This window comes from Corvus cornix, chromosome 14 (genome assembly GCF_000738735.6).
Source record: "Corvus cornix cornix isolate S_Up_H32 chromosome 14, ASM73873v5, whole genome shotgun sequence".
Taxonomy (NCBI): domain Eukaryota; kingdom Metazoa; phylum Chordata; class Aves; order Passeriformes; family Corvidae; genus Corvus; species Corvus cornix.
This window is the reverse complement of record NC_046344.1, coordinates 8,851,459-8,859,267: the sequence shown is the minus strand read 5'-3', so window position 1 is coordinate 8,859,267 and position 7,809 is coordinate 8,851,459.

Genomic DNA, 7,809 nt, shown 5'->3' with positions numbered 1-7,809 from the left:
GGTATTGCTGGGGCCTCCCAAAGTGGAGAAATGCCACTAGGGAGAGCCCCAGTGAGGGCTGGAGCAGCAGATGGGAGCTGCTGCCCTCCTGCTTTGAGCAACACCCAAGAGAGGGGAGATAAGGCTCATGGGATCTAATGTTTGGATGAGAGGAGCTTTGCTTGCACAAGCTCACCTTCCTCCTTTGAGTTCTGGCTGGGATATGAATATCTGAGCCATGGCAGGTATAATTAACAGATGGAACAGGCTAATTATGTCCTTTGCATGTACGCAGAAGACGCAACTGTTAATTGCTGTTTGCACATTTATTATTCCGAGCACTAGGGCCACTGGCATTTCCTGTGACATGTGCCCTGTTCAAAAACAAACACACTGTGCTCCTGTTTGCGCTCCAGTACGATTTAAGGCCTAATGAATCTCAGCTGCTCTGCTGCCCTGTGCTTTGAGAGGGTGCTTGGAGGGACGGTGCCAGTGGCAGCCCCCAGGCCCCACAGTCGGCAGTGATGGAGCTGGGGCTTGGCTGCACAGTGGGGACAGTACTCCAGGCTCTGCAGGGGAATGGGCTCATAGGGAACCAGCCATTGCCTCACTGCCAGCATCACAGGCTGCAAGTGCTCCACACTGAGCTCCAGAGGCCAAACTTCACATGGTTCTTCTGTGGATGGTTCAGGAGCTAACACAGAGACCCTGGACATTTATGGGACTATCCTCAGGTGCCACTCAGTGTCTGCCAGCTGGAAGAGCTGAGACCAACTGCAGGTCAGAAGATGCTTCCAAAATCCCCACTATGAGTTGGAGCATCCACCATGCTGAAGCCTCTTCACTTCTGAGCAGGTCCCAGTCCCCACCTCATTCCCACCTCTGCTCTGAAATCAGCATCAGGAGCAAAATTTCCCATCAGGGCAAGACTCCTCTGGACACTCTCTTGGCTTTGGGCAAGGGCTGGCCTACCTGATGAGAAGCGATCCCCCATGCTGGGGTGGATCAGGGGGGCGCAGGGACTGAGGAGGGGTACATCAGCACAGCCCTGGTCCCGGCTGGGCACATGATGAGCCCTGTTGGAGCACAACCCACAGTGACGACAAGTATGGCCTGGAAAAGACACCCCACTTCTCTCTGCCTCTCTAAAAAAACACCAAGGAAAATAACAACTATGCTTTCAAAAGTAGTGGTTAAATCTTGAGTCTTGAATAAGTATTTGTTTGAGATCAGCGCTTGGAGCTCAGCAGTTTGTTATATAAACACTGGAGATGAATAGCAGAGGAATTTCTACCTTTTCTATTAAAGAGTTGAGATGTATTTCAACGAGCACACTTTCACCAAGGGGTCTGAGCTAACAATCTCCAGGTGAATGCATTCCTTTATGATTACAGAAAGCTGTTTCTGTTATTCCCAGAGAAGCAGGACATGCTGCATAAACCTCCACTCCTCAACTTGCCAGAGGTGAGAAAGCAACCCCCCCACTAGCACAAAGAGGGTTGGAAACAACGACAGGAGAAACGACCCCAAACCCACACCCCTGGGGTAAGTAGGTCTGGGAGTGCTGGGTTTCCCAGCTCCCTGGTCAGGGAAGCCAGTTGCTGCTTTCCCATGGGAACTGCAGATCATTGCCATCCACATGTCCCCTCCTTCAGTGGCATGAGCTGTGCTGCTGACATCCAAATGCTTGTGCTGAGCACTGAAACACGTGGGAAGGTCAGGAGGTGACCTGCACAAATGAGACACAGCTGCCTTTTGTGGATATCTAGCGACCGCATTTCTGTGCTGAACGCTGATGAGTGCCACTGTTTGGGAGTGTCAAGCACTGGTGCACTACACACTTTAGAAAATGTCCTGCATGAAGCGTGGGGACCCCAGGTATCAAAAGCAATCTCTTCAACCTGATCCCACCAGCGAAATTATGGATTAGAAATTTCAAAAAGCTTGGAAACGCAGAAGCTAAGTTTCTAATGCTGATGTTAACTCAGGCCAAATTGAATTTAACTTGTCCATTTTACATAATATGTCTTGATAGACACTTTGTCATGGAACTCAAAATAGGAAGTATTTACTTGTACAAAGATGATGAATTTGTGTTCCTGTTACAAATACATATTTTACATGCCTTTGACTGATGACTTTCAGAGCCCAATGTAGTGTTGTGATGTTGGTTTATATTTTCAGAGTACAGAAAGGGAGGGGCAACATGGGCAAGAAGGAATAAAACCCACAAATGAGCTTGGCATTAAACTGCCTCAGAGCCTGTATTCCTGCCTGTCTGGGGCATGTCCCTGTGTGTGGGTTGGCAGCTCAGCAAAGCCCCTGGTCCAGGGAATGGAAGCTGCTGGGGCTGGTTGGACCCCACTGCAGTGATTTCAGGGGGACTGGAGAGAGATTCCTAGCTTGGCGCCAATCAAACCCAAAGCTGGGCTCCTACAGAAAGGGAGAGGCTGAGGAGCAGGGACCAGTGAGTGCCCAGGCCACAAGCTGAGGTGTTCAAGCAGGAAACGTTTAGGCTCTTTTCACAGAATTGAATTAAAATATCAAGGAAGCAGCAAATGCTGTAACTGTTTCTTTACTTGCCTTTTTTTTTTTTTTTTTTTTTTTTAATATATTTCTTCATTCAAACACTCCAAGGTTTGTCCTGGGTACTTATAAGCTGCTTCAGTATGAACCTGGTGATTTGGATAAAATAATCACAGACCAAAGTGGCATCTTCTGCCCTCAGAAGGCCCCAGAGGTGCAGGATCTGTGGGGAGGATTTGAGAGGTTGATGGGAGATGGCTAAAGGAGAATGGGGTGAACTCCCTCATGGCACTGCTCTCCCTCTCTCCCAGCACCCTGCACTGCCCTCCATCCCAGAGGGTCACAAGAGCTGCATGAGAGCTGCCCGTGGGCTCCAGCAGCACCTCCTAGTACTGTGCAGGGACTGTCCACAGGTTTCATCTTCTGCCTGTCCCATCTGTGCACAGGGAGCTATTCATTATTCCAGCTGGTCTTGCTGTGATAAATGTTTTCCAGAAATCAGTTCTAAATGTCCTTTTGCAGAGCCTGCTTCCATCCATCCCCCCTGCACCACTGGGCAGAGCTCTTCACTGTGCCAGAAGAATTACAATTCTGCACCACAGAAGGAGGAAACAGAGCTATTAATTTCCTTGCAAGTCTGCAGGGCACTTCCAGGACGGACGCTGCCTTTAGTGAATGCTGCTCATTTCTGGATGGAAGAGGAGTGCTTGCACCAGTCAGGTCCCCAGCACCAACCTATACCACACCCATGAGGGGCCTCATGAGGGGTCACACACAGTCTGCCCAGGCAGGCGAGGGGGACAAGAGCTGAGTCCCAGCTGAGTCCCAGGGCAGACCCTCCTCTGACTGGGGGGCTGGAGCAGGGATGGGTTACAGACCTGGCAGCCAGGAACACCAGGCAGGAGAAGGGTGGAAAGCAGGGTGGGTAGAATTGTCTAAACGCCCCAATTCTTATAACGGAAGCAACTGTGAATCATTTGAAATGCCAAAATCTTGACAGGATGATGAGTTAAACCCAAGTGTGAATTCAATTATGTCTTGGGGCACCACTCAGCCAGAGCTGCCACAGCACATGCCTGGAGCACCAGAGGAGCAGGGGCAGCCGACCTGCCAGCCCAGGGGGTTCCCACTGCTCTCGGGGGGCTGTCCCTGTCCAAGCAGGCTAGTACTGCAGGGGCTGGCATGAGGCTGGTCCCTTCATGCTGTGAACAGGGCAAGGCAGAGCTGCAGCTCCGCATGGCCCTGTGCAGCCAGGTGTGGTGGGCAGGGTTCCCTGAGCCCATTCAGCCCCTCACCCTCTCTCACGGGCTCTTGACTGGCCCTTGCTGGGGGAGGAGGTGCCAGTGGGCTGCTGGAGCCCAGCCTGTACCGGTACCCTGTGCCCTAAGATGCCAGTTGAGGAGGCATTTCCCTCACTGCTGCAGCAGCTGGGCTGGCTGCTCCCACAGCTCCTGCCCTCTGGCCCTGCTGACAGTGACCCCAGTTCTGCATCCATCTCATTATTGCTTTGTGGTGGGAGCAGGGATGTGCAGGGCATCAGTCCTGCCATCAGTCATGCTGGCAAGAAATACGTTCACAACTTTCCCTCCAGCACTGCCCCTTTAGCCCACACACTGGCAGCAGCCCTGTACTTGCCTTGGATGGCTGGAATGAGGAGAGCAGGCCACCATCAGGTATGGGTTAGCTGCAGCAGGCACACACATGTGCCTTGGGGATCAGTGAGCACAAATGGTACCAGGTAGGGCCCACACAGGGACCCAGCAATGAGTAGCTGCTAGTTCCACCAGGACAGGACCAGACTGGGCTCTGCTGCTGCTCAGAGCCAGGAACCAAATGCCAGTGGCAGGGATGTGGCTCAGCACATTGCAGCTGCACTTCCAGGAGGGGTCAGTGGGGTTGGCTCTGGGGTGCCCGGTCAGTACCCAGTGAGTCCCTGTCCCTTATTCAATGGTCCCCTGTCCCAAACCTTTGTTCCCACACAACCACACGAGGCTGTCTGCCAAGCAAGTCAATACAAATCAATCAATGTTTGCGCCCTCTCAATAACTCTATTACACCCTCAAGGACAGATCTAAACCACCCAAATGGGCCTGAAGCATCTGCTGTGCTGCCAGCAGAGCAAGCGTGCCAGAGACTGTAAATCACGCAACATTAATATTGTCACTGACAATGAAAATCTCTGTATTGCCATGTCTGCCCGCCAGCGGTGGCCTTCAGATGTGCTTCATAAGCACCCACGCTCCTGCATCCACAACAGAGGGTGGATGAGGGACACAGAGCACGCTGGGGCCACGGTGCCTTTGCCAGGCAGCCGAATCCGAGCAGCATGTCAGGGCTGTGCAGGGTGCACACAGGGTGTGCCAGGGCCAGTCCCGGCCTTGGAGCTGGGCAAGGTTTAGGGAGCCCACCCAGCAGTGCTCACCCTGCACTATCGGAGACTTGGAGGATGAGCTTTATGCAAACAAAACTTTCTCTGACAAATCTGGAAGGGCAGAAGCCTTTTATACCCACGACACGTCCTCCAGCCCCAGCTCTGGTCTGGGCTCCCAGCCCTGCCTGCAACACAGGGAGGGTTTTGTTCAGCCAAAATTCAAACCAGGGCAGTGCATCCTCAAGATGTCCAGAATCTGCAGAGCAGCAGAGGCAGGAGGAGGAGGAGAGGGCACAATGGCTGCACAGACTGACCAGGACTTGCACATGAGTCTCCTGGCTCCAGTGAGAAGAACTGGGCTGAGGGCCACAGTGCTGAGGCATCGCCAGCTGGAGTTGGAGCAGAGAGTGCAGGAGAGGCCCCAGAGCAGCAGGGCCTCTGCTTTCCCTCAGATATTATGCAAAGTGTTGAGCTGTGAGATTGATGGGACATGCAGGGACCTGCTGATGGAGGTGGATGAGCCTGGGCTCAGAGGATGGAGAGGGAGATAAAGCACTTTGGAGCATGGCAGAGAGGAGGAGCTGACCATCAAGGAGGCTGCCTGGCCTGGAGCCCTCCCTGCCCACCGGTACAGAGAGCCAGCTGCCCCAGCCCACAGTGCCAGCACTGTTGCCTCTGACTGCTCCTCTCAGCTGGAGCTAACACGGCCTCCCGTGGCCACACCAGCCTCATGCTGCCAGGATTCAGGCCAGGACAGCATTGCTTTTGGCATTCTTTAGATGTACAAGACACTTAGAGCTGGAGCTTTAGAGTCAGCCCAGCAGGACAGAAAGGTCAGAAGACATTCTGTCACTTGTAAATAAATAATAATAAATTACCATGTTTGAGCACACTCAGGAATGCCTCTGCGTGCAGAAACATCAGGCTGGATTAGCGCATAGCAGTGACATGGGGACAGGAGGGTGCTGCCACCGCTGCCTCTCTGCCCACAGTGAAGGGCACATCCCGGCACTCCAGCAGCTCTGCTGTGGCTGAGGTGTCACTGTCACCTGATGGACAGCACCACACAGCTCCGCTCCTCCCTAATGTGTCCAAGACAGACACCAGCTCAGGTCAGGAATGTCCCAGCTCAAGGGAGCAGAGTTGGGCCTTGAGGAGCAGAGATGGCTGCAGCAAGACCAGCTCGCAGGGACAAGGCTGAAGGCAGTGCTCCCAAAAGGCCCCAGGGAGATAAGGAGCTCCTCCAGCTGCATCTCCCAGGAGAGGGGCCTGCAGAGATGAGCCCTCCACTCCTGCAAGTTTCAGAGCAAGCTAGAGCTCATTCTCACCCCCAGCCCACAGCTCCTCAACCCCAGCAGCTGCTCCATCCATTGAGTGCCTGCTTGAGGTCTATACGAGTATTCATATGGAAAAGATCTACTCCTTTGAGTCATTTTTCATTAGTTGCAATACTACTGAGCAAAGCAGGGCTGGTTTTGTAAATTAAAATGGGTTGCAGTTCAATACAGAATACTTCATTTGCAGCCAAGTTAACTAAGAGAATCGACATAAATATAATGCAATTACTTTTGCTACTTTCATAATGCCTTTATGAGGCAGATAACCATCCCCATGAATACATTATCCCTCAGTATCTCTGCATCGTTTCTGGACTTAACTCTTTTGAGTAGTATCAGAAGAATGGATACATTTAATTAAGTATCTTATTTTAGAAGTCAATTTTACAATGATCAGGAAGCAGTATCTTTAATTTTCAGTCATAGAAGAGGCTTTATTTCTGCCTCCAGACTGTTGTAATTTTAAGAATGCAGACTTGAACACTACCACTACCATGTATGTGTGTTGCAGGAGAAGATGTACAGCCTGGGTGTCCCTCTGTCAGCCCCAGGCAAGGGAGGGTTCCCGGGGTCTCCAGTGTGCTGACTGCTGCTGGCTGCCAGCCCTGCTGCAGTCCTGGGTGGGCAGAGGCTGCTCTGCCCACTCTGTGAGGTGATCCCATCCAATGGCCAGTGACGGAGCAGCGTGTCCCCATGGGCGGGGACACTGGGTTGAAACCGGCCTGCCATGCCCAGAGCCGACAGGAAGCAGAGCCCTGTGCTGAGCTGGGTGTAACATCCTCCCTTGTCTGGGGCGCTCAATGCCCAGTAGTGAGCCCTGACGAACTGAGTGGGCTGGGACGCACAACAAGGCTGGAGGGCAGCACAGGAGCTGGCACTTTGCTTTGATAATGCATTACACTTACCATGGATTTTTTTACATTTTTGCCACCTTTACAATTAATTTTCAGTGCTCCAGCATGACTATTACCTGCTGCACCCCAGCCCACCTTCATCAGCTCCCTCCATTAGTAGGGACTTCTAATCAGCACAGAGCTAATTGCAGGTTTCCTGGGAGAAAGGCAAGCTTGATAAAGCACATTTCTAAGGGGATCACTGTATTTATGTTCCTCTCAGCAGACGTTTCATGTAGGGACCAGGAGAGATATGACAGGGCAGGGAGGTGGGATGGCAACATGGGGAAACAAAGGACAGGGAGCAGAAGGACCGTTCAAGCTGTGCCTTGGGTGTAGGCAAGGAGGGGAGAGGTGGAGTCTGGCCCCAGCCCCTAACCCAGCTGCTGTGGACCCTCCCAGCTCCTCCATGTTCCCTTCTGAGCAGAGCCAGCACCAAGGGGTGACAGCCTGGGCACAGTCTCAGGAACCTGACTCCACCATGAGGGAAACGATGGAGCTGTTCTGGCTGGAAACAGCATTCCAGGGGCAGGTGTTCAGAGGTGAAAAGAAGTATTTTATTTTTTTAAAATCTCTGAAAAACATGAATTTTAATCAAATTAGGAACATGTAGGTCTTACTTAAGAGTCCCAAAGGCAGGAAGCCCCAAGAACATCCTTGACCACCCAGAGGGACCCCTGCAGACACAGCTGGGGCTGCTCCA